Source organism: Cavia porcellus, unplaced genomic scaffold (genome assembly GCF_034190915.1).
Source record: "Cavia porcellus strain 051 isolate PalLab524CR breed Dunkin Hartley unplaced genomic scaffold, mCavPor4.1 scaffold_27, whole genome shotgun sequence".
Classification (NCBI taxonomy): Eukaryota; Metazoa; Chordata; class Mammalia; order Rodentia; family Caviidae; genus Cavia; species Cavia porcellus.
In genome coordinates this window covers 25,637,650-25,662,184 of record NW_026947510.1, presented here as the reverse complement: position 1 = coordinate 25,662,184, position 24,535 = coordinate 25,637,650, and the positions used below count along the sequence as shown (strand labels likewise).

Sequence of the window (24,535 nt, the reverse complement as noted above, 5' to 3'; positions counted from 1 at the left end):
ATCTGGCACTCCCAGATGGTCCTTTCCCTCACACAAGTAAAGCATTTGATGCAGTTCTCCTGTCAAAAAATCACCTGGCCTGCTCCCCGGTTTACACTGTCCTGTCACACAAGTGCTTGGTTTCTTGCTATCTGTAAGTTAAGGATAAAAAACAACCCTTTCTGACTGGGTCCACATGCTGTGCTTAGGAATGGCAGTGTTATCTTGCATCCTGCCTTCTGCTAATGCAGCCTGGTTTTCGAGGCCTCCACAGATTCCCACACTTGTCTGACCAGTTTTGCCCCAGGCTGATCCCCTACCTCAAGACTTTTGTATGTGAAACACTTTTTAAATGTCTGACCTCTAACAGTCCATAAAACTTTGTGCCTCTGTTTCTCAAGCTGTAAAATAAAGATAATTTAGTTATCTTACAGGCTTTTCATGAGTATTACCTAAAAAAGGCATATGAAATTCTAAGAAACAGTTTGGTACATTCTAAATGCTTAAAAATACTAGCTATTTTTACTACTATATATATATATATTTTTTTAAGCAATGGAGTGAATTTGGCTTTTCCAACTGTGTATCCACAACATTTGAAGTTATTTTGATTCCATTTTTAAATCCTCACCTCAGTGTGAGGCAACATGATTTTGTCAGCAAGTATAGGCCTTGGAATCAGATAAATACTATTATTCACTCTTCAGAGTGATATTAGTCTAGCCTCTTAAGTTCAATTTCAGCATACGTAAAGATAAGGACAGCTACCACGAAGAGAATGAGAGACACTATGGTAGTTATTATTGTCTTCCCCAATGTCAGATCTTGAAGACCTAAAAAGCCTTCATCATCCTGTAATGATTTGATTAGTTCTATAATATGCAGTATGTATTTAATGTGTGTGAAGATGGGGACAAGTATTTGGAAGAAAACTAGAGACAATAAGATAGACAGTGAAGATCTCCAGTGGACTGGCTTTGAAATCTGTATTTCTTTAAATTGTTTCTTTTTGAACTGTTTTGTTCTGTTTTGATATGTTTAATCTTACCCTCTTTAAGACAAAAAACAAGTGTGTAGGACTGATAGCCATATTACTAAGTTTTTGTTGGATCATTGAACAGAACTGTTGGCGGTGCCACTATTTGAATGTCACTTTACATACTTTAATTTTGTAACCTGAACAACTATTTCTAAGATGACAGTAACTTATCAACTGGTGATTTCTTATTGTTTATTTTTCTGTAATTCTGTATTATTTCTACCCTTTTTTCTTCATGTTTTTTGTTTGTTTCTCTTTAAATAAAAAAACAGCTGGGGTCAAACTTGAGCTCTTTACTCTGTGCGACTTTAACGGCTGGTTAAGAAGGCGGAGCCTAACTCGCTGCAGCGGCGCAGTGGGCGTGGCTTTGAGAGCGCGGTTTGCTCTGGGCCGCTTCCTGTGAGCTTCAGGCTGCCCTGAATGCCTGACTTTTCCTTTCCACGCCTTCCTCCTGAGGGTTCTCACCTAAAAACGTGGCTCTACCTGACCATGGACTAAAATGTCTGAGATCATGAACCTAAATAAATGTTTTCTCCTTTGAGTTGATTTTTGTCAGTTATTTCCTCTCAATCACTGGGTCTTTTACATCTAAACCTATTTTGTGCTTTAAAATGCTTATTTCTCCTCACTATGCAGAAAAGATAACCTCAAACATGTATAAGGATGATATTAATGCTTTTAAAAGTATTTATGTTCTCTTAAAAAAACTCGAGTTATTTTTTTCTAATACTCGTCATATCTATTGATAGACAAAACAAATGAAATAGCTGAGATGTAGTTGAACTCACTACTGCTAGATAAAAATCTAGATTTGACGTTAAGTAGCCTAAAGAGAGCAAATTCAGGTGCATGTAAGTGAATCCAAAGCAGGTTTATAAAGGGACATTGCTTCCTGCTGGGCTACCGAGTACATGAGCCCACATGACTGTTCTCAGGTGTGGTATAGGTGCTGCTCCAAGTCATTCCACTCTTTCTGGTCTCCTTCTTGTGATGTATTTATTTCCTTACAACTATTATTTTGATGAATTTTCTCTAGATTATTACTTCTTAAAATGAAGTAAATAATATGCCTACAAAATGTTGTTAGTAGGCCTAAGTTTCTTTGACCGTAGACTAAGTGCCTGTAGTCAAGGCAGTTTTCTAAATCATAATCACTTGGGTTCTTGTCTGACAGTTTCTATGTCTAACCTCCAGGTATTAAAAATGATTTATTGCATTTTGAGTAAAACCAAGTGGTATATTTTTTAGAAACAAATGTAATAATGATTTTACCATCTAAAGTTTGGGAATTGCTGTTGTAAGACCATGTTTTCTTTTTCTACGTATGTCTCGATTCAGTGTAGAAATAGTTCATAATGATATCAAATCAGTTACCTTCAATGAGTATAAATCATCACTTGCCATCTACTCTAAGTAAAGTTTTGGTTGGTAATATTTTCCATTTTACTTTTTTGCTAAAGACTTGAAGAAATGATCTTACACAATTTCTCCTTCACCCACTGCAGGTGTGGAGCACTTTTTTGTACCCAGAACTGGTCCAGTCATGCCTGGAAGCATTACTGAAGAAGCTTCAGCTGAGTTATGTGGATCTTTATCTCATTCATTTCCCAGTATCTTTGAAGGTTGGCACCTTTTTTCTTACTTCAGTAATTAACATAAAAATTAACATAAAAAGTATCTGATTGCAAAGAGATGATAAAGTTTGCAAAGATAAGACATGCACACAATTATTTCTCTCTGTTTATCTTTTTCTGTCTCTCTCTCTCTCTTTGAAATTATTCCCTTACCAATTCACTAGTCCAGCTTCAGAGTGATAGAATTCATTAGTATCAGTGCTTTAGTCGTGTGGAAGTACTGTCTATATTTTTGAGTTTCTATGCTCTTGATCTCAGCTCCATGCTGACTGATTTCCAGGGCATGTTGCAATCTTGAAACTCAACTAAGGGATAGAACATTCAATGAAACTCAATGCTTGAGATGCTGACAAGTCACTGAGGGTTCTTTTACATCGTCCAAGACCAGGGGGCCCACTGGACATGAAATGACTAGAATCTGTTAGGACAGAGTTTTGGATACCTCATGTTAACCTTGACACAACAATAATGATTAAACTTTGGCATTTTAACGCAGTTCGGGGAAATATGCTTCTTCAATGGACTTACTGTGCCCTTTAATTAATTTTTAATACCTTTTAAGAACAAGCAAAGATTGTTCCATCAGTCTCAAGATATGGCTGCCCCAAATAACTCATTTGAGGCTGAGGCCAGGCTCATTTTTATATAACCTTTCTTTTCTACCTGTATTCCAGCCTGGTGAGGAGCTTTTCCCAAAGGACTTACATGGAAAATTGCTTCTTGGTTCACTGGATCTCTGTAACGTATGGGAGGTGAGTGCATTCCAGAGGGACCATGTGTCTCCTCAAAGAGGGAGAGAGAATGTGCAAAGAGTTCAGTGGAAGGGGATGTACTCCAGTTCTGCCTCCTACATAGAAATAAGTACACAAATACTGTATTTTCACATTTCATTTATTTAATCATTCAACAAATATTTGAGTCTGTATACTCTATTGAACAATATCCCAAGTACTCAAGAAATACCAGAGAGAGAGAGATCTGTGAATCCTTAGAGCTATTGTCAGCATTGTGGTGGGGAAGTAGAGGTGAGTAAGGAAGGGATGCATACCAAGTGGGTTTGGGACACGGAAAGCAAATTACTCACAAGCACATGCACACACACACATAGACACACACAAACACACAGAAAGTGTATCCTCTTTAAAAAATACTTTGAGCTGGCTCCATGGAATTACTGGTCAGTGGATCATTGGCCTCTCCCCCCTCCTCTCTCCACTGATGTAGGGGTCAACAGGAATGTCAACCTCACCAGTCCTCCTAGCTCCATGGACCTAAGGGTCAGCAGGAATGTTGGCCTCACCCCCCCCCTCACTCCATGAACCTAGGGGTTGATGGGAACTTCGGACTTACCTCACAATGATCCATGGACCTAAGCATAGAAGAATCATCAGTCACCCTTATCCCACTACCCAAAAGACCACATCAGCCCATGGACAAGTAGCAACCCCTTTCACTACCTGCAGAACCTTGGTGGGCTGTAGGGAGCCTCACCAATCTTTCAACCACATAGAAGACCTTAGCAGACTTATGACAGTGTGGTGAGTTTCTACCTCAAATAGAGGACTTCACTGGGTAAACAGGAGCAAAAGTGAACTCCTCCCCAGCTATGACAGGTCTGGCAAGAGTGTGGGTGAGACCTTCTTTATGTAGAGAACACCAGATGGATTGAGAAGAGTGCTGATAAGGTCTCTCCCAGCCCGGAGGTGATAAAAAGGGCCTACAATAACCTGAATGACACAGTAGGGTCTCAGCTGAGGTGCATACCATAGCCAGGTAGATCTGGTGGCCTGGAACAGCCTGAAGCCATAGTAACAACAGGAACTAAGGGTTGACTCACATTAATATTCTTATACTAGTCACCCTAGGAAGAATATAGGACTCAGCCAACTGGCCCTGCAGGAGGAATTCAGGTGACTGGCCCTTTCTGTTTCATTGTGGGACCCAGCAGAAAACATTCCAAAAATTAATTTGAAAACAAGAGATCTAGAAAAGCAAAGGCAATCCTATGCAACAAAGGCAGGACAGGAGGCATCATAATCTCTAAATTGAAATTATTCTACAAAGCTACAGTGATAAAATCAGGACAGTACTGGAAAAACAAAGCACACCTGAGGATCAATGGAACAGATTAGAAGATACAAACACAACTACAAAGACACTTAGCCAGATTATCTTTTACAAAGTGGCTAAACATGTTCACTGGAAGAAAGATAGCCTCTTTAATAAGTGGTAGTGGAAAAATTATATTTCCACATGCCAAAGACTCAAACTAGATGCATGTTTATCACCATGCACTAAAGTTAAAGTCAAAATAGATTGAAGATCTATATGATAAAATAGAAACACTAAATCTACTGGAAAACATTGTAGGTAGAAATCATGGAGACATAGGGTTAGGCAAAGTTCATGAACAAAATGCAAACTGTACCTGAAGTATTTTCCAGAATCAACTACTGAGAGCTCTTCTTATTAAAGTTTTTTACTTCAAAGAAATTACCAAACGAATGAAGAAAAAAACCCTCAGAATGGGAAAGCATTTTAGCCAGCTGTCCCTCAGACAAAGGACTTACATCTAGAAAGTATGAAAAATTGAAAAACATCAGACCCCTCAAATTCAAAGACCCAAAAATGGATGTCTGAAATGAACACACACTTCTCACATGAGAAAATACAAATGGCAAATAAGTACATAAAGACATGTTCAACATCACTGGTCATTCAAGAAGTGCAAATTAAAACAATGACATTCCATTTCACTCCAGAAAGAATGTCTGCCATTAAGAAATCAACTGATACCAAATGTTGCTGAGGCTGTTGGGCGAAAGGCCCTTCTCCACTGCTGGTGGGAGTGTGGGCTGGTGCAACCACTGTGGAAATCAGTGTGGAGCTTCCTCAAAAAACTAGGATTAGAAGTCCCACTTAACCCAGCTACTCTCCTTCTGGATATTTTCCCAGAAAAACTGAAATGTCATGCCACAGTATATATGTACACCCATGTTTATAGCAGCACAATTTGTAACAGCTAAATCTGGGAAACAACCAAAATACTCATCAACTACAGAATGGATAAAAAAGATGTGCTATTTTTATACAATGGAATATTACTCAGCAATAAAAATGGATAATCTTGAGGCTTTTATAGGTAAATGGAGGCAACTTAAGACCATACTTGTAAGTGAAATAAAATCACATTTATAAATATCATAGTCTCCCTAGTATAACAAATAATAAGAAATAAAAATCTGAAAGAGTAATAAGATCCAAAATATACAATAGATGTTGTAATAATGAAAGGGAGAGAAAGTGGTCAAAAGAACAGAACTACTGGGATAGGAAAAAGGAAAAAAGGAAGAACAGAAAATGTTATATGTATGTTGTTAAGCATATATAAATGTATGTCTGCATATGTATGATAGATAGATAACTATGTCACTAATCTCACTTAGTTCATAAAAAAGAAATGTTTATGCTGTCATGGGTCAACTGATCACTTTTGTGTCTAGATTTTGTAACCTGAACAACTAGTTCTGAGGTAACGATATGCAATATATTAGCCTGTTAATTCCCTACTTTTTCTTATTTGAATTTCTATATCATTTCTATCCTTTTTTTCCATTTTGCTTTTTAAAATAAATAAGATAAAAAACGTATCCATCAAAACCCCAAAAAAGAAAAAAATAACATTTGAACACAGAGTTGAGGGAACTGATTCTGTGAGGTCAGCATGATTGGAGCAGAAAGTCAAAGCAAATCATTTAAGGTAGCAATGACACTAGGATCCTTCCAGGGAGATCTCAGAGCGTGTGTGGCAGGACAGCACCAGGAGCTAGAAGGTAGCTGGAAATGACAGCCACACGCCTGGAGTGTGAGCCTGGCCCGCGGCTCCACCATGTGGGCTCCAGCCGGCTCACTTCCTGTCTGCTTGGTGCTTGTTTTCTCATGACTCAATCAACTATTTCTTGGCGTTCACTGAAGACTGGAAAGACCATGTTCACTCCCTTACTGGCATCTTGGCTGCTTATATTCTTTATGTTTTCTTCTTTTCCACTACTTGTCATTTTTTCTCACTTAGTCAATTTCTGCCTTATTTATTGACATCTGCACCTTAACGGATTTTATGTCCCCCACCTCTCCCTCCAGGCCTACCCTAGAATATGTCCATTTATTATCCTTCTCTAACCTGTCACCTAGATTACTCCTTACAACCCTTTTTTCTGCAGGCCATGGAGAAGTGTAAGGTTTAGGACTGGCCAAGTCCATCGGAGTGTCCAACTTTAACCGCAGGCAGCTGGAGACAATTCTGAACAAGCCTGGGCTCAAGTACAAGCCTGTCTGCAACCAGGTGAGCTCTCTCAGTCTTCCCAAACCTCCTGTTTTGATACGGAGATTTCTTATTCTTTGGCCAGGCAAAGACACCAATGACAATCTTCTTCATTTATTTTACCTTTAAACATATGATGCTTCAAAAGATCAAATGTATTCCAGATTATTTAAGAAAACTTTTTTAAAAATTGTAGGAGCAGACTGGGGTATAATCTCCTGGTTCTTACAGCATTGGTTAAAAGACAACAAATGAATGCCAAGCACTTTAGTCACATAAAAGCTGAAGAAATTAAAATATATATGTAAAAAAAGTGAAGATTCATCTTTGTCTGACAGTGTGTGTAAGGTTCATGCCACAAAATAACCACTGAGCCTCCAATGACACAAACACTTTACCAAACTTATTAACAATTACTTTTTTATAATATACTGCTTGGAAGATGGATGATAGGGGTATAACAATGTGAATATGCTTACTGTCTCTGAGTGGTGCAGTTAAAAATGCTTACAGTGATAAAATTTATGCATGAATATTTTACCACCACAAAAAATTTAAAGTAAAAACATTCCCCACATTAATTCAAGCCTCTTCAACAGGAAACTGTTCACTGAGTACCCTGGGAAACTGTGAAAGAATAAATCCATGGGGGCCTAGCAATGATGAATGATGCTTGGCTTGGGGCTCACACTCCCCTGGATGCCGCTGAGCGGGCATCATAGTCAGTCTTTTTATTCAATATTATATGGCTCATTTTTCCTTTTGACTGAAAAGGATAAGTAGAAGTTCTAAAGAAAATGTTCCTTCACATCCTTTTGGACATCATTGATATAATGTGTTTTTACTGCTCAAATTGATTTTAAAAATTATGGAAATGTATCTAATATTATCCTGGCCCTGAAGCATGAATGGAGTTTGGCCAAGTTGAGGCCAATCACCTGGCAGGTAGGTTACATAGCAAGTAGTCAATTTGGAAAAATTAGTTCAGGTGACATGTTGCAGCATTAAGGTTACTTTTAGCCTCTAAATCTGATAAAATTACCTTTCCTAGTCTGCAGTATTCATGACTGAGGTAGTACACACACACACACACACACACACACACAGTACAAAGAAACTTACTTTTACTCAGAGGTTAGGTCAGCACCATCCTGATGCGTGGCCTTTCCGATAGGCTCAGTTGGAATAAGCATACAACGGATTTTTTTAGGGCAATTTAACTGTTGTTTTAAAGGTCCAGCTTGGTGGATATGCACCATTATCTGTTTGTCAGCATCTATAGAATGTACAACACACGGAATGTTCCTCAATGTAAACTTGCAGACTTACTTAACGTTTCAATACTGTTTTGCCGATTTTTTTTTTTTTTTTGGTTTGCCAATTTTAATAAGTATTGTCTATGAGTGTAAGTGTTACTCATGGGGAGGCTGGCAAAGGAGCAAGGGTGAATAGAGTAACTCGCAACCTTTCACTCACGTTTGTCTTCAGTAAACCTAAAACTACTCAAAAGGAAAAGAAAAAAATAAACACCAAGGGTTTCCAGAGATTCAGGGAGAGAAAAAGAGGGATAAAAAGATAAAGTGCAGGGAGTGTTACTACAGTGAAGTCAAACGCATGGCGTGGAAATGGTGGATATGTGTGGCTAAACACTGTCAAACCTCAGACATTGCAAGTGAAGGGAGTAAGTTGTATAACAGTGTATTTATATGTAGTTCATCAGTTGGGAGGAAAGTGCAATACCAATACATTGTAAATCTTAGGAGAAAGCAAGGCAGTGAGTAGGCTGGAAAAGGAGTATATGAAAACTCTCTGTACAGGACTTTCTCTTTAATTTTTCTTTAAATTTAAAAATCAATCTTAAAAATAAAATTAACTTCATTATTTTCAAAAATGTGTTTGCCCTTGATGCCTACTGCAAGCCTGGCCCCTGGAACACTCACTTCATGCTGAAGGCAATGGTCTTGGTCAACATATCATTCAGACAAAGGAACTGAAATAAATGTTTAAAATCCAGGCAAGCCAGCACTGCACATCTGTACTCTCTCAGGGGGCTGAATCAAGAAGATTGCCACAAGTTCGAGGCCACCTATACAGTTCAAGGCTAGCCTAAGATACATAGTGCGGCCTTGTCTCAAAAAACAAAATGAAAAACATTCAGGAAAATATGTTCTTCATATTCACCAAAATGAGAAAAATAAAAAAGTGAGGTCATAGCACTATTAAATCCTTTTGATAGCACAGATTTCTCTCACTAATAATGTGTGAATGTAAAGACACTAACCCTTTTCCTGACTTACAACAACTTATGACATGTATATCCACTTGACATTCTGCAGGTAGAGTGTCACCCTTACCTCAACCAGAGCAAACTGCTGGAATTCTGCAAGTCCAAGCACATTGTCATGATTGGATATGCTGTCTTGGGGTCCAACACAGGCAAGGAATGGTAACTTTAGTCTTTATGAAGTTATGTTAATCATAGATCAGGTGACCTTTGGAGGCTACCTCTTAATGGTTTGGGAAAAATTACAGAGCAGGACCACGTAATCCTGGTGTACCAAAGGCACAATGAAACACTACTGAGTGATGATATTATTGAAACCATTTTTGAAATAACAAATGCTTGTACAAAAGTAATTTATTTGACGGTGGTCACTAGGTTTTACTTGGGGCAATGTTTTGTCTTCCTAATGTATTTAGTCCTCTAGTAAATTTCTCAGACATACTATAAAAAATAAGAAAAGTACCTGGGTGTGTCCCTCTCCCTACTTTTAGGTGCATGAAAACAGATATTAAGACAGAGCATAATGCAGCAGTTTCAGAGGATTAGATATCCTTAGTCTGAATGCGCATCCCTGAAAAAAAAATGGATATTCCGTCTCAGGTGGTTGCAGTGTACAGAAAGGATGAAGCAATGACTCTGAGAGGAAACAAGATTCCAACAGTGGGAGCCCTGGAAAAGCTGCTTCTCCAGACTGGAAAGCCTCAGGATGCAGTAGCAGTAGCGAGCTGAGCCCTCTGGTTATTTATTTGTAGCTCTAGGCCATGACAGCAAAGATGAAGAAAAGCACTTGCAACATTTGGACAGTAGTTTTGGTCGGGGACAGAGAAGGCATGGTGGGATGGTTTGTTGTGTGGATCTAGTTTGAGCAATCTTATCAGGCAGGAAGCTTATCAGAAGGTGGGAGGGCACAGTGGCCAGAGCAAACATCTCTGAGGATAACTTGTTTTTAATTCTGCTGATTGCTGTCTGGCAGATCTGCTCCAAACTTTAACCAGGCATTCCAGGACGTGGAAACCACTGTTCCTTCCTTTTTGGACTGTTTCAAGTGCTTCTCCAGCCAGCATCTCCTCACATTAGGTAGCACTCTGTTTTTCCTCACAGGGTGAACAAGGACAACCCGATTCTCTTGGAGGACTCTGCACTTGTGGCCCTGGCTCAAAAGTACAGGCGCACCCCAGCCCAGGTTGCTCTGCGCTACCAGCTGCAGCGGGGAGTGCTGGCTCTGGCCAAGAGCTTCAGTAAGGAGAGACTTCAGGAGAACTTCCAGGTGCAGTAAGGGCTGGGGTATGTCTGACAGTGTGCTGTCCTTGGTGAGTGGCTCAAGTAGCATTTGGACCAAGCCCATCTCCTTATCTACTCTATGTTTACAAACATTGTATTTAACCTTTATCCCCTAGTTTCTGCAAGGAAGGATGTATAGTATTCAAAAGAGTCCTAAGAGGGTTAGTTGGGTCCCAAATCCTGATTTTGTGTCTGTGGTATGATCTTGAGTAAATCACCACTTGAGTTCTCTAGCTGTATCTTAATTCTTAATGTTTTGCTGTAACAAAAGATCAGAAACTGGAAAGATTATAAAGGAAATGTTTACTCAGGTCACAGTTAAGGAGGCTGAAATTCTAAGATTGGATGGTGGCAGATGGCCAGGGCTTTCTGCTGCTTCATAAAATGTTGGAGAAGTACAAGGGAAAACACTTTTGTAAAAGGGACGGTGCATCAGGGCAAGATCAGATTGTAATAGCCTGCTCACTCGAGGACTGATTAAGGTGTAAAAGAAGAAATTGCTCATTGCCTGAAGAATTAACCTGATCACCTGAGAGTGGCACTGATCACTTTTTGAGTTCCTTATGAATGCTGCTTCAACTCCTCTCAGAGGCCTCAATACCTTTACACCAGAGAGGAAAGTTCAATGAGTTTTTTTTTTTTAAATGGATGAGCTACATTCAGACCAAAGCAAGCTGTAAAGTGAAAGAGTTAGCTCAGATGGGATTTAAACAGTCTGTAGTATACCTTTGTTATGATCACAACCACCCAAAATGGTTTCTGAAGGAAGACTGGATATGCAGATTTCACCTGTCTGAATAGACAGACTCCTATGACCTTAGCCACCTAATGAATCCCAAGGTCATGATGACTGTCTCATAAATCCTACGTGACTTTCTAAGTGCATTTGTAAGTTCACACAGAGAAAATAGCAGGAATAGCAAGTACATCATGGAAACACATCTTTCATGTTTTTGGTAGGTTTTTGACTTCCAGTTGACACTGGAAGATATGAAAACTCTGGATGGCCTAAACAGAAACATTTCGCTATTTTCCAGCTGCTCCGTAAGTAGATTTATGGGAGCAGGACAATGGAGAAATTCATTTTATTATGAGCCACAGAAGACTGTCCTTTGCTTAATGAAAGTAGCTTAAAGGCATTTTTATTTTACAGAACTGAGATTAGAAAGTTGTCTGAAGGCTTAGAGCTCTGTGTAACTAGTGTGAGCAGGGTGCAGTTTAAGGCAGGCACCATCCTCAAGCCTGTTCTTCCTCTCTATGTTTTCTCCTTGTGGATCTCACCCACAGGCCACAGCTGGTGAGGTCCTTTTTGCAGGTAGAAGAGATGTGGTAGTTAAGAGTGGGAACAATCAGTTCGGGTCTTTGTTCTTCTTATAAATCCATAGTTCCTACCATGGACAGTATCTTGATTCCCTCATCTTACCTTACTTCTATACTGTACTTCTAAACACCATGAACATGATTTTGGGGACTGACTTTCCAACATAGGAATTTTGGAGGCCATATCTGCCCTGCCCCCGTTTCTTGCTTATATGCAGAACGCACTGATTCTATCCCAGTGGCCCCTGAATCTTAAGTCTGTGCAGAACTAATTAAAAAACCAAAAGTTCAGGATTCATCTGACTCAGTATCAGTGAAACTGAAGGTCTGATTAATCGCATCACAACTACGAGCTTGTGAAATCAAAACGAGTTATCTAGTTCTGAAATACAGTGGTGGGACAGGCGTAGGACAGACGTTCCCATTCTGAGCGGGAAAAGGAAACAAGAAAAAGGGTGATAACTGGTATGAGGGACCACAGCCCTGCAGTGAAATGAGGGAAGACTTAAAGCTTCGGAATAAATTTTTCATTGCATGTGCTGACTCTCGACACACTTTGGAGTTTTGGTCCATGAACCACAGGCAGAAAAGCCCTATCTTGGCTAGGCTTATTGGGGGCAGCACTTCTCATGGGTGGAAACTTGTGATTGTAGCTCTTCAGAAAGAGGTACACTGGCAACTGTGTGGTTCTGCACACTAAGACAGAGTCTGCCTCTGCATTTGCACTAGGCTTCTAATAGCCTGATGAGCAACTCCATTTATTCCCACACTTCAAACTTAATAGACCTGAACTTAAAGCTTTAAACTTTTCTTTCTGTGTATACTCCTCAAATTTCAGTATTGTAGCTCAAACCTTGCTTTCTATGTCTGATTATTCATAAGATCGTACAGATCTTACATCTCAAGATTTCTCATATTTCTATTACTTACATCCTAAGCCCCATCCCATCTAACTCAGGTCTTGAGTTAGGTTTGTACTCATCTGAAAAATAAGATCATATTAATTTTCATGCGCATGTTAGACTATAGAATCATTTTTCACCTAGTCTACAAAAATTAACAAGCCAAGACTCTCTCTTTACCTTTTCAGGTTTTTTCAGGACCCAAATTTCCCATTTTTGGATGAATATTAACATCAGAATCTGTGATTGTTTTGAGGATCTTCGATTTTGGTTGATGAATCAAGAACACAACAAGAATCTGAAAGTAATAAAAGAAAATTTTGGAATAATCATGCTGCTATAATTAGAAGAAAATTTACTAAGTTTTTTCTAAAATTTGGACATTAATGCATTGTTGTAAAGCCAGAATCTAATTCTCTATACTTCAAGTAGCAAAATTTTATGGAGGTATTAATCCTCTTTTAATAAAAATTTTAAAATGTTTAATTCTGAGATGTGTTTCCATTTAATTGGTGACTGTCTCCATGCTTGTTAGGTATAAGGCATGTTTCTGGCTTTTGCACAAAGGTTTCTGTCCTTGTGACAAAATAATAAGGCAGCCTGAAGAGGACAAGTTTACTTAGGCTCACTGTCCCGAGATTTTAGCACACGGTCCACCTGCTCTACAGCCTGAGGTAGGGCCTGTGTGAAGATAAACACTGTGTACAGGTGGGTGCAGAGGGAAGCTTCTTGCCTCATGGTAGACAGAAAAACAGCAAAACCAAGATGGAAATGGGATGGGGCCAAATATAGTCCCCACATGAACACACCCTTGCCCCAGTCTGTTTAATGTGGCCACATATCTTCATTGCCTATCTCTTCCCAATAATACCATTCAAGTAAGAATCCATCAAAGGGTCACACCACGAATAAAGTTAAGAGTCCTCAAAATCTAATCGCTTCCCAAAAGCCTGACCTCTGAACATTGCTGCAGAGGGGACCAAGCCTTTGACATATGAGCTTCTGGGGGGACACAATTGATGCAAACCATAATGAGCCCCAAGAGACCCTGTCAGGCACATCACCCCTTACCTATGTTACAGTGTATTGTAAAGAGAACCCGTCTCTAATTTATAGATGGTGAAACAAAAATAACCATGTGGTTGTTTTGCTGATTTTAAAGGAAGAAAAGAAAAATATTCCGGGAAAAAACAACAACAAAAAATCATAAGCCCAAATGCAAACATCATTAATGAATTTACCAAAATATAAGAGCTTAATAAAAAGGCATGCATATGCAGGCCCTGTGCTCTAAACTGCTTGCTCACATAATTCTTAATGATTTTCCACTGAAAGTGTTTTTTTCCTAACAGGGAGTAGAAAATATTAAGCATTTTATAAGATATTATAAAATTAAATATTTTATGGCACATTTGAATAGCTGTGTTTGTATTACTGGATATCACAAAAGAAATTTGAAATCTCTTATATATCCACAGGGTTTTTTTTTTTTATCAGATATATGTCTTAAATGTGGTAATCTTGGACAATAGTCCAGCAATATTTTAAAGAACCTGTGTCACTAAACTATATCATAAAGATTAAATTTTACTTAAAAATGCATATATGACTGAAAAGCAGAAGTCCTGATGGAGTAAGATGGCTTAATTATGTATCAAAGGACCTTCCCTCAAAATGCATTGCAAATGATCCTTTTGATTGTCATTTGGTTAGTTTTGTGCCCTACAGAAATGAATCATAGTAAGAAGTACTCTATATTAAGAAGATTTTTAGTGAAGAGTTAATGTAAGATGAAAATCTAGATTTTCTTTTCCTTTGTGTCATGGTAACATTTCAAAGACTGTACATGTCTCTTCAGTATATGCACTTGAAAATAAATATCATAGCTCTAATCTCCCCAAAAGGCTCAAATCACTTCAGTAAATTTAACTGGCTTCCTTCCTTGAAAGATTCTTGCCTATTTTTTTTTACCTTCATCTTCTCTTGATGTGTCAAAAGTATTTTAATTGTATACCTAGTACTCTCTTTCTAAAATATGCATATTTAAAACCCTCCCAGACCTGGTTTTGTGGCCCTGTCATTCACAGATAAGGATAAAACAACTTGTCTTGGCCTCATGACTTGCTTAACTTTCACTGTTAGGGCCGACGCCGCAGGGAAAGAGACCCCAAGGACTCAACTCTTGGTGAGGGAAAAAAGTTTATTTCCATGCGCATGGGGTCCCCCAGGCAAACAAGTGCGGAGGGCCCCGAGGGGGAATTGTGCAGGGTTTTTAAGGGCGCAAACGGGAGGCAAGCAAGTTTACAGAAGCAGATTGCATTGGTTAATTTTGAGCAGCATAGGATTTGGCAGAAATTGATTGGAGGGGTTTTGGGTTGAGTAACCATGGAGACTGGGGGTCCTAGCCCAGTCACTATGTGCCCAGAACAGAACAGTTACTTGTCTTACTTATCTCGTTGAGACAGAACAACCTTGCAGGTGCATTTTTTCTTTTTTTTTTTCTCTGCTCTGATAGCTCTGGGGAGTTAGGCATTTCTTTCTGCTCTGCTCTGATAGCTCTGGGGAGTTAGGGAGTTAACCCTTTCATTCCCCGCTCTGGGGAGTTAGGGAGTGAAACATTTTTTTGCTGCTTTTTATAACTCGGGGAGGGGGTTATAGCAGGGGGGTCAACTCTCACATTCCCCCCTTTTCTTTTTCGATGACTTTTAATCTTAAAGGTCCTGTATGGGTAAGGGATCATATTGTTGACGTAGCACCATAACTTTTACTTGAGAGATCTGAGCCCTCACAAACTGGGTTACTCAGTTAATGAGGTAAGGGGCTATAGCCATGACTATAATGAATCCAGCCAGGGGTCTCAGTAAAGGGAGAATATAGGGCAGGATTGATTCCCAGAAGGAGAACATTTTGGCTTTACTTGCAGGGGGCTCTTGAGATTTAATTCTCTTTCTTAGCTTTTTCATTGCATCTGTTTATAACCTTGTATGTGTCTTTAAAATCACAAGCTTTTAAGAACTTTGACATAGTTTATCAACTTGTTTACAACATAAGGCCCAGTAGGAGGATTAACAAAGGTCTTGTAGCTGTCATTAAAGCTGTTAACCAAAAGGAGAAAGAAAACCAACATTTAAATTTACTCTGTTTTATCATACAAGTAACAATTTTTAAGTCAGACAGAGGCCTCTTTGGGGTCTCTATAAAGGAGGAGAACACAAAATTATCAGTTATATTAGACAATCTTAAGCTTTAAAGTGTTCTTGGAAGAAATGACAGTTTACTTATTTGTAGGCTGACGGTCTTTTGAAGTTGGGACTTGTCTGCATTGGGAACGTTGAATCTAGGCAGGCTTTTAGCTATTTTGACAATCTATTGCGGCTCAAGAGATTTACGGTGAGGTCGCTCTCAAGAGATTTACGGTGAGGTCGCTTGTCTAGGTGCCTAGGCTCTTTAGCTGCAGTGGGCAGCAGCGAAGTAACCAGTGGATGGAAGTCACAGCTAGCTGAAAAGTCTGGGGAGACTTAATAAGATCTTGATTAGTTAAATTAGCTAATTTTTAGAAACCTCACATAAAACCTCAAAAGAGGAAATATCTGCAACATAGGGGGTGTATCACACATGCAAAGGGGCAGAAGGAAAAGAGACTCACCCAGTTTTCGCCAGTTTTTAAGGCCATTAGTAATTATAGTCTTTAAAATCTAACTTATCTTTTTACCTTTTTTGAACTCTGAGGCTGGTAAGCCCAATCGAGTTTTTTTTTTTTTTTTTTTTTTGATCTGTAAAGCTTAGGTTAATTTGAGTTACTAGGCTATAAAAGCCAGGCCATTGTTGGACCCCACGGATAAAAAGGGAGACCAAATCAGAGAAACTGCTATCAGAGCTGACTCAGACTAAGTAGAAAACACTTATATTTTTGAAGTTTAGGCTTTTTATTTTTGTAAAATCTATTTTTTAGTGTTTTTAGGCATAGTCTCACGATAACCAGTGGTTTTTATTTGTTGCAGTACTTTTAGATTTACCAATTGGCACTGAGGGCATCTGAAGCTCACAGACTGGGCTAGCTTGATATTAGCCCCCGGAATCTCTTGGAAGTTGAGCTGCCAGATGCTGGTCTTTTTAAGTGTAAATGGGCTCTTGAGAGACATAACTGTTTTCATCAGAGAAGTAGGATGGAACTCTAGACAGTAGCTTATCAACTAGATAAGGTCGATGTTCCGTGAGGTGATCAATGAGGCAACGAGGGGTCATCCTCAGGCAGCAAAGTAGCCGAGTTTGAAGCTGTTGTTTCCAGAAATAGTGCCTGATAATGTATGGCTCAGGAATTAGACATCCATCAGTCTGGTGGGACCTTGATGAGAGTCTCCAGTGAATAGGAGGAAACAATTAAGAGTTTGTGTCCAAAAGTCAATTTTTAAGCCTCCTTTATGAGGGGGCCATTGAAGAAATCACCGCAGACAGGGTGGCCATCTGGTTGCCACAGAACCAAGTCTCTTGGAAAGGTAGACAACAGGCCTCTGCCAGGGTCCCAAACTCTGGATCAGTCCTGTGGCTCTTAGAAATTTTGTACTTGTCTTTTAGTCACAGGGACTGGAATCCGTTAGATGGCTCATAACAACCAGTGTAGTCTTTTTTTTGTGTAGACTGGTTCTGATAAGGTCGGGGGGACTCGCATCAGAGCAGTTACTTTTTTGGTTGGCCTCTCTGATGTGATTGTTACTCTTTTAGCGGCCTGATCTGCCAAATTGTTTCCTCAGGTGAATAGCAGCAATCTGCTGACAGCCAGACTGCTGCCAGCAAATTTAGGATTTGTGGAGCCCTTTTTTTTTTTTTTTTTTAGCTCTGGCCAAGGTTAAGAGACCTCGTTCTTAATAGATGGCTCTATGTATATGTATAGTAGCAAAAGCATATCTACTATCAGTATAGATGTTTACCCTCTTTTTCGTGGCTAGTTTTAGTACATCAGTCAAAGCAATGAGCTCCCCCTTTTGGGCAGAGGTGCCAGGCTCTAACCCTTTAACCCAGAGTACCTCCTTTTTGGTGGTCACTGCTGTCCTGGCCACTCATCTGTCTCTGCCGTTCTGGATGAAGCTGCTTCTATCGAACAGTTGTCAGCATTTTCCAAAAGCTGGTCAGTAAGATCAGCCTGTAGGTTCCGCTGCAGTTTGAGGATGTCAGCACACTCATGGAGAGGTGTCCTTTGTTCCTCCAGGTCATCATCAGGCATAAGGGTGGCTGGGTTTAAAGCTGAAGAAGTCTTGAATATCACTGACTCTGGGTCTAGAAGCAGGGCTTGACAGTAGAATTCTGGCATTGGAGAGCCTTTTTTTAGGAGGGGTTTTGATAAGAGTCTCTAAACTGTGAGAGGTTACCACAGAAATCACTTGCCCAAAGCGTGTTTTTTTTGCTTCCTTAAGTAACATTGTCACAGTAGCTAGTATTTTAAGGCAGGGGGCCATACTCCTGTTATTGGATTAAGTCTTTTGGAGAGGTAGGCTATAGGCCTCTTTTAAGGGCCAACGTCCTGAGTGAGGACTCTTTTGGCAATGTCCCTGAGTTTATCTATGAACAAGATGAAAGGCTTGGTAACGTCAGGGAGTCCCAGGGCTGGGGCCTCTGTCAAGGCCCACTTGAGCTGCTGGAAGGCCTGTTTACATTTATCAGTCCAGTTCAGTGAATTTTGAGTTTCTCCCTTATGGGAGTCATACAGAGGCAAGCTTTTTAGTAAAATTTAGCCTACAGTATCCAACTGCCTCCAGAAAGTCTCGTCTGTTTTTTTAAAAGTTTTCTCTCATACAGCAATTTTAACATCTTGGCTACCTTTTTGTAAATTTTTTAGTTTTCAAAGACCTTTTTGTGTTATCTCTATTAACTGGCTGAGGGGCATTTTCTTAAACCTCTCAAACCTTTGTAATTTTTGTCTAACATGTGGGGCCGACTGAGTTACAAAGAGAACAACTGGCGATACTGGGAAACCTCCTTACCTCTGGATGTTCAGTCAGGGTGGCACAAAAGGAGAACATGGTTTTGGCATTCCGGATCAGAGGGCCGGCTTCATCTGGATGGCACACTGTTTCTTGTCCAAGGGTGTCACGTGACAGGCCATCATTTTACTAAAATTATATTCTTAACAAAAAGGACTTTTTCACAGGTAACAAAATTGTGCTGTATAATCTCCCAGATGTTTACAGCACATGTAAGAATTTGTATCTTATTTCTAGTATCACCTATAATCTCATTTTAATGAAAACATTTTGCAGCAAAGTACAATCTTATGTATACTTTTACCAAAACTGATCTAATACTGTCAAATTCTGAACACATTTACTTTTTGTCAAACCTGTTATTTGTAGTACTATAAACCAAGACAAATAAAATTTACATCCTCTTGAGCCTTCTACAACTTACAATAATACCTCTCAAACTAAGCTTTGATCTTTTTCCACATTCTGGCATAGCCAGACACCTTTACTTGAAGACCACTCTCTTTGTCCCTCTTTTTACTATTACCAGTCAATTACCTTTTTTTTCACTTCTCAGACAACATCAAAACTCTCAACAAAACCCTTGAAGTCACCTTTTAGTAGTCCAAAACATACTTATTTTATGTCTTTTTACCACATAAAAATGCTGTATTTTAAAAACAAAACTGTAACCTTTTAACTGGTTCAAATATAGTACCGCCTGGTTTTTACTTGGCAAAGTTGACATGACTCTTAACAACCATAGATATATATGTATGTGCACATGTTTATATTTTTACCAGAGAGAAAAAAATACTCCTTTTAAAAGGCATGCTGAGGTTGCAAGCAATCAATTGAAGTCTTACATATTAAACAAGGTGCCACAACATTAAAGACACAAACAAAGGGAGCTTCTTGCACAGTTTGGTCAGCTAAAGGAAATAATTTTTTTTATCATGAACCTTGAATCTAATAAGCCATATGGATCTTGCAACAGAAATGGGCAACAAGCCCCTAAGTTAGTAACAAGTTTAAACAGGCAACCAAGGAGAGGGCGGAGGAAGGAAGGGTTTTACCCATGGTGGGGGCTCTTTCCTGAGGTCCTGTCATACCAAGATGTAGGCATGTTGGTCGGGGTGGCCCTCTTTGTCCGGGGCGGAAGGTGATGTTTTTAACTGCTAAGATGAGGGGAAGGTGGAAAGTCCCCTCCGGTGGCCAACCCACGGAGAATGTGGGCCACTCAGACGAGCAGAAAGTCTGCCATTTACTTTTTTAACCTGTAAGGAGAGATTGTGAGCCCTCTCTCGAACCTCCGACCAATGGTCGAGGCTGAGGGACAATGGGGACGATGCCGTCTGGCCCATGATGTTCTGAAGACAAAGAGTGGTTAGCGTACACGCGACACAACAAATAACCGTTCACAACAGTCACAACACACAGGACAAACAGGCCGGCCACTTCACTCTCACGCATTAGTTTCACACCAAACGAGTCACCTTAGGGGGTGCCTCCAGATTGGCCCGGATGGACCACAGATTGGGAATGAAATTCCCCAGATTGGCCCAGACGGACCACAGATTGGGAATGAAATTCCCCAGATTGGCCCAGACGGACCACAGATTGGGAATGAAATTCCCCAGATTGGCCCAGACGGACCACAGATTGGGAATGAAATTCCCCAAACCGATAGGAAAATCCTATCACAGACGGTGAGTCACGGAAAACCGTGTGGGGCGTCCCCCGGTCACCAGAGAACAGAGAACAGATAACAAAAACAGGTAACAAAAAGTGCCCGGTTGGCTCGGGGCGTAAAATACCGGTAGATTGATCCTCAGTGTAAAAATAAGAAGCGACCGGTCGTACTCACCCACCGCAGAGCCGTTGAGGTCACCTCCCGTGAGACGTGCTATCTCCCTGGGGCCTCCAAGATGTTAGGGCCGACGCCGCAGGGAAAGAGACCCCAAGGACTCAATTCTTGGTGAGGGAAAAAAGTTTATTTCCATGCGCATGGGGTCCCCCAGGCAAACAAGTGCGGAGGGCCCCGAGGGGGAATTGTGCAGGGTTTTTAAGGGCGCAAACGGGAGGCAAGCAAGTTTACAGAAGCAGATTGCATTGGTTAATTTTGAGCAGCATAGGATTTGGCAGAAATTGATTGGAGGGGTTTGGGGTTGAGTAACCATGGAGACTGGGGGTCCTAGCCCAGTCACTATGTGCCCAGAACAGAACAGTTACTTGTCTTACTTATCTCGTTGAGACAGAACAACCTTGCAGGTGCATTTTTTCTTTTTTTTTCTCTGCTCTGATAGCTCTGGGGAGTTAGGCATTTCTTTCTGCTCTGCTCTGATAGCTCTGGGGAGTTAGGGAGTTAACCCTTTCATTCCCCGCTCTGGGGAGTTAGGGAGTGAAACATTTTTTTGCTGCTTTTTATAACTCGGGGAGGGGGTTATAGCAGGGGGGTCAACTCTCACATCACCAGCTCTCTAATATGCATAAGGCTTCATAATCACCATCTGGAAAGCAGAATATACAGTAATCTAGGAATGCAGACTAGGTGGCATAGTTTCTGTGAAAAAGTGGATTGAGATGTCTCAGCTAATGTCCATAGTGGGTTTATTTTCTATTTCTGTAAAATTATGAGTCACATTTAAGATTATCTAGTGCAGAGTAAACCAATAACCTGTAATTGAACTGTTTAGAAGTTTTGCAATCTTGCTTTGATAGATAACAAGTCAGTGTAATTTCTGATGAGTGCAGGTTATACAAAGTGAGTCTGAAGTATCTTGCTACTCAGACTGGCCAAAACTACCTAAAAGCATTCTAAGAAACAGCCAATTAGAATTCTAAAGAAAGAAGATTTAAACCCCAGAGTGATCAGTGCAAACCAATTATTGGTGAACTTACATATAGAATGGGATTTCTTGCAACAGACAAAAAGGCAAGAGATATTCTAACTAGGGATGTTTGTAAGGTCAGTGTGTGAAGTTCATGTGAAATTTTAGGGAATTTGTCTCAGAATCCTAGTATCTGGCTAGTATCTATAATCATTTGGTATCTCAGGTAACAAACTAAATAGTTTATTAGTGTCTGAGACTATTCAAGGTCATGGCTTGGGTGCAAACCTGTAGGTAAAAATGTACAGTTGGCCACATCAAAAAGTGACAAAAGGGCATGGGGCTTTAGCTCAACAGGCAAGTTCAAGGTCCTGAGTTTGATTCCCAGTACCCAATCCTCCCAAAAAAAGAGTGAGAAATCACTTTGTGTTTCAATCCAAAGAGCTGGTGGAACTAGCAGACCCTACAGTTTCCTTTTTTTCCTAATCACAAGGAGGTGCCAAATATAGAATCTAGTAGAAGAGGAAGTAAAATTTCTCTTGAATACAAAAATAATTCAGTAATTGTCACATAAAACCATTATGAACATGTGATACTTATGATTTGAAAAGTTTGATTAACCTGTTATTGTTTAAAAAATGATATTTGCACTGTTTTGGGGACTTTTCATGAGTTAAACAACACTAGACAAAATTCTATCTTAGGGATACATCTTTAATAATCAATACATCTGAACATAAGTTTTAGTGAGAATAGAAAGAAAGTTATGTATGTATCTAATGATATATACAAAATAGTATATTACTAAATGAAATATTTATGTTTACATAGCAAGAAACAACTTACTAAATGAAATATTTATGTTTATATAACATGAAATAACTGTCAACATATCTCATTAATAATTAAAATTGAAATTCTTTGTATTTTTCCAATTGTCCTCTTGTAGTTATAGAAGGAAAAAATGTGGTTTTCATTCCAAATGCACTTGTAGTTGCAATTAGATGTTTTGGTCAGCTTTCTGTTACTGTGACAAAGATTCTGACAAAAACAAAAAGTAAAAAGGGTTATTTTGGCTTGTGGTTTCACAAGTTTCAGTCAAAGGTCAACTGGCTTCATTGTTACAGGCCTGTGGTAAGGCAGAGCATTCTAGAAGTGAAGTGGAGCAGTGTTCACTTCCTGGAAATTATAAAGTGAAAAATCACTTACTCATAGTGAACACAGTCTCTTTATTTAAAAAGGAAGTTACTAAGTTGAGAAATCAAAACACTAGGTACATATTTATATACTTTTCCAAAAGCTTCAGGAGAATTTTAATTTGCCCCAGACTAGGCCTACACCTGCCTAAGTAACTGCCTCATAACCATGTCTAGGGCCTAGCCAGTCCCTAGAATTTAGAATAAGCTCCTTCATAGGCTAAAAGGTGCTCCAAGAGACTGAGGTAGGAGAACCACATATTCAAGCTTGGCTGGGGCAATTTAGCCAAGATCTTGTGTCTCAAAAAATTATCATGATAATAATAAGTGGGACTGGGGATACAGCTCAATGGGAAGGCCCCAGGATCAATTCCAAGCAACCACTGAAAACAAATCACATGAGTGTGATATACGCATGACTAAAAATCTGGTCATGTGGAGATTATCCTGTATCTTGTCACATGGGTCTGACATAATCCCAAGGCAAAGAGATGATCCTACTCTTGTGGCTTTGAGGGTGGAGAAAGAGACACAGCCCAAGGAATGCTGGTGCTATCCAGAAACCAGAAAAAGTAAGTAGCTTTGTCCTAACTCTTCTGGAAGGATACAGCCCTGTCAACACCTAAATTTTAGACCTCTAAACTACAGAACTGTAAGAAAACAAAAATATTATGTTAGGCCATTAAATGTGTGGTCTTTTGTTACAAAGACAACACACTAACACATGGCCCCCTTCAGTGATTCAAGGAGTTTTTAATGCATGAGTTACCACACCTCAGGCCTCATCCCAGACCACACAATGGGAGTAAAACAAATTTTTGTCCTTGTCTTTGATTGTAGTATTGAGGAAACTGTAGTTTCCTAGAGCAGAATGGAATGGGCCAACTTCACATTTAAGTCGATGCTGAAATACACAATAATTTTCCAGTTAGAGTAGATTTAAAAAGTGAAACAGCAAGAAAGATGAGAGCTCGAAGTTTTCAAAGTTTTGCATCACAAACATATAGAAGACACCCTCATGATGGCTGCATTTTACTTCAGTTTATCCCTGACAATAAAAAGTGAGGCTGTTATGCATGATGGGGGACCTGCAGTGTTCATTGCTTATCATAACATTTTAAATTCAAGACAGTGTTAGAATTTTTGGGACCTTGTGCACTTTTTTGATGAGATAGTAGTATTAACATGATTTTTTAAAAAAAATCATAGCATGAAATGTCAAGATGCAGAAAATCTGAAAATTCAGTCAAAATTGAGTCATTCTATCATACTATGACAGATCACTGGATTTTAATGTACCAGCAAATGAAAAGTTCATTGATATGATTTCCAATTATTCACTACAACCAACTCTTAAGTCCAATTTGTCCAGTTTGTTGTATCAAAGAGTAGCATTAATTACCTGAAAAAGATGTAAAATACTCCTTTGTTAAATAAATGAAACTAAATTTTTCCAATGTACTATAGACAAGATTAAATTTTTATTAAATATAAAATCAAATACAAAAGTCCTGATATCATCTAGTGACATGAGATATATGAAGTAATATATGAAGTAATGCCACTCATCTAACTTTAAATACAATGAATGAGGTTTATTATTGTTACTACATGTTGTAGTAGCTCTCAGGTGGGTCCAGTTCCTAAATAAGCTTTAAAAAATTTTTTTTCTAGAGACAAAGTCTCCCTGTGCAGCCCAGGCTCACCTTGAAACACTCAATCCTCTGGCCTCAGTCACTGAATGCTGTATTACAGGCATGCACCCCCACACCCCCACCTGTGTTGTTTCTA

General features: G+C 39.4%; 1 pseudogene; it reads left to right on the top strand.

Moving 5' to 3' along the window:
- LOC100727734 (aldo-keto reductase family 1 member C23-like protein) overlaps positions 1 to 24,535 on the top strand; it is a 73,564-nt pseudogene that overhangs the window by 35,031 nt on the left and 13,998 nt on the right.